Consider the following 3,646-nt stretch of genomic DNA (forward strand, 5'->3'; position numbering starts at 1 on the left):
TAAAACGAAGGGTGGAGATTAAATGGAATGAAAGGTGAGGATTTATCAGTTAAGGACGGCTAGGGTTTATTATAAGTGAAAAGAATGAGTGGGGAGGCGCCCTAGTGTCACGGGGTTAATCAGCGAGGCCCCGTGCGGTGCTCGATGGGGTCGAGAAAGCCTACGAAAGCAAGCAACAATACACACCAGGCAACAAGAATGCACACAGATTAGACAAAAGGTAACTTGTGTTGCATTAATCAGTGGTAAGCATAAGCACATAGTACAGTGTCGAGGGGATCTCGTGCTTAACCTTTACACGCTTATGAACTCACTCGACTACCTACATCCCCTCAAAGAGTACGTTAAGCTTTTGGGGGAGTGACATTAAGAAACATCAAAATAATGAACATTCATACTATGTATTTACAATAACGCCATTGGCGGTCCCCCCTTACAAAATACATGCATAGCCCACCCATGACACATATGCTGACACCTGGAAGGCACGCGGTTGGCACTCTGATGGCTCATGGTAGGTGCTTGATGGCGCGGCAAAGGAGTCACTCGTGACATTCTCTCCCACTCAATTCGATCTACGTCCTCAGAGATCGGCTTCGGCTGGTCCCTTAGAGTCACTACTGAGGAAGGAAGGTTCTTCTGCTGCTCCCGAACCTGCTGTCGTCCAAGGCCGAGGTGTATAGTCTTGTAGCATGGTTGGGTTGGACTATTCTGTTGGGGTTTCCTAGGGCTAAGTCCTTTCCTGGCAGCCTCAAGGTATGTTAATGGCTTATTGGACTTGGTTATCGGGTAGGTTTGGGCCAGGTAAGGGTCAAAATGATGGTTTGGATTGTTGGGGTGTTGGTTCCCATGAATTTTTCCCCAAGGGTGACTCACAAGGCTACTACATGATTCAGTCCGAGGGATGGTGCGAAAGTGGTCCCTAGGCAGCTTGGGTGGCACTCGCTTTCCCCTGTGGTTGTGGTAATAGGCGATGTTGAACTTGGACACAGCCTTGGGTCTTCTGCTTTGCTTGATGGTTGTCGACGCGCACGAACTCTGTTACTGGAGAGGTGTAGACGACTGGATCCCCTACTGTTTCCTACTGCTGCTGTAGTTGCTGGCTCAAGGTGCGGCTTCTTCAACTTGTGGAGTGGGTAACTTCTCTACTTCCTTCACGTTGGCGCTGAACAAGGCTTCTCCATGAAAAAGTTGTAGTGCAGAAACTTGCTTCCCATGAACCCGGGTAGAAGTCACAACTGGTACCATGCAAGGGGAGCGCTCGTCCAAGATGCACAGAGAGTTGATGTGAGGCAGGAGTGCGGCTTCTGCTTGTCTCATGAAGTCCATTCCCAAGACAACTCGGAAGTCATCCAGGGGTATAATTGAAAGATTAATCTTGTTTGTCCATGGCCCCACTTGGAGGTCAACCCCACGAGCCATGCCTTCAATCTCCTTTGCCCCGGAGTTCACAGCCTTGATCCACCATGTCTCTTTCATAGTGTTCAGCTTGAGTCGCTTGGCCTTGGCAACTAAAATGAAGTTGTGGGAGGCCCCTGTATCAACAAGGGCTTGAGTCGGCTTCCCGTCGAGGAGGATGTCTACATACTTCAGCCCCCTTTGGGCGCTCTTTGGACTTCCATGATTGGCCTCTTGCTTCACCATGGCGTTGAAGAGTTGAAGGGCGCCCACTCTTGGCGCCCGCACAGACTTTTCCTCATCACTTTGCTTGTCATCACTGAGCTTGGCGACAAGGGCATTGATCTTCTTCTTGGTTGGGCAATTGCGAACCAAGTGATTTCCCCCACAAAGGAAGCAAGAAAATGGGGACCTAGCAGTTCTGGGCTTGTAATGGTGCTGAGGGCCTTGCTCTCCTTGTGGCTTTTTCCCGTAGTCTTGTCTTGCTAGCTTGTTGAAGCTGGAGTTATCGTACGGAGGGTGTGAGTGACTTGCTCCCCCACTCAAATTAGGGGAACGTGGGCTTTCTGGCTTATGACCTTCTTCATCTGACAAGCTAGTCTCATTGAGTTGCTTCGCCACCGCCATTGCCGTGGCGAGGTCCTGTACATTGCGGCGTTGGAGTTCTAGTTTGGCCCATGGGTTCAACCCGTCCATGAAGTTGAACAGTAGATCCTTGTCGAACATGTCCATGATCTCCAAGGTAAGGGCTGAAAACTCTTTAACATAATTGTGGAGTGAGTCCCCATGTTGGAGTGCTTTCAACTACTTCCGCGCCAGGTACCCCACGTTCTCTGGGTAGAATTGCCGCTTTAGTTCTCGTTTGAAATCAACCCATGTCTCAATGGTGCACGTACCCTGTCCAATGTATTGGCATCGCCTGCGCCACCATAGCATAGCAATGTCAGTCAAATACATGATCACTGTACGAATTTGCGTTAGGTCATCATCAATGCCAGCGGCATGGAAATATTGTTCCATCTGCCATAAGAAGTTGTCAAGTTCTCTAGCATCTCGGGAGCCGGCATAAGGTGTGGGCTCCCGAATCTTCACACGAGCAGGGGCCAGTGTTGTGGAGGGGCTTGGAGTGCTGGCCACCAGTCTCTTGAGGAGTGACATGTCTCCTCTTAGTTCATCCACTTGAGTCTGGATGTCAGAAGGAGAGGCCATGGGTACTTTCATGGCCATCCATTCAGCTTTCATCTCATCCACCTGGTCTTGGATGTTGGATCGAGATGAGCTCCCTTCTTGTTGAGATTTTGTTCCAAGGACTTCCTTGAGGGTTCTATTCAGGACGTCTTGGACCTCATTCATAATGCCATTTAAACGGGCTTCTAGCTCCACCATGGAGCTCTCAATTGTTTCCACATTCAAGTGGATTTCTTCTACTCGGTCACGCATCTCCCCAACAGTCACTTCACAGTGAATGATGCGTGTGTCGAAGGCAGCAAGCGTGTCAACTGACTTTTCAGGCTTGCTTGTCTTGGATGTGCGACCCCTTGGGGCCTTCTCTGCAACGGCTTCATCGCCTAGAGACTCATCAGTCTCCCTTGCATGGGCAAAGCCATGCCTAATCTCGTCAGTGAGTTCCTTGTTGTGCTTCATTGCGCCACCACTAGTGTTGCTATGCAAGGGTCACGAGCGTTGAGGAGCAACCTGCTCTGATACCAACTGTCACAGGGTTAATCAGCGAGGCCCCGTGCGACGCTCGATGGGGTCGAGAAAGCCTACGAAAGTAAGCAACAACACACACCAGGCAACAAGAATGCACACATATTAGACAAAAGGTAATTGTATTGCATTAATCAGTGGTAAGCATAAGCACACAGTACAGTGTCGAGGGTATCTCGTGCTTAACCTTTACACGCTTATGAACTCACTCGACTACCTACCTCCCCTCAAAGAGTACGTTAAGCTTTTGGGGGAGTGACATTAAGAAACATCAAAAGAATGAACATTCATACTATGTATTTACAATAACGCCATTGGCGGTCCCCCCTTACAAAATACATGCATAGCCCACCCATGACACATATGCTGACACCTGGAAGGCACGCGGTTGGCACTCTGATGGCTCATGGTAGGTGCATGATGGCACGGAAAAGGAGTCACTCGTGACACTAGGGTTTGCTAAGGAGACAGGAGTATGCTAATATAGTAGGAGGGGTGTCATTCTGGGTTTAGCATATAGGAGGCGCCCACCTGTGTT

This window comes from Nelumbo lutea, chromosome 8, assembly GCF_056320005.1.
Source record: "Nelumbo lutea isolate HS-2025 chromosome 8, American lotus-T2T, whole genome shotgun sequence".
Classification (NCBI taxonomy): Eukaryota; Viridiplantae; Streptophyta; class Magnoliopsida; order Proteales; family Nelumbonaceae; genus Nelumbo; species Nelumbo lutea.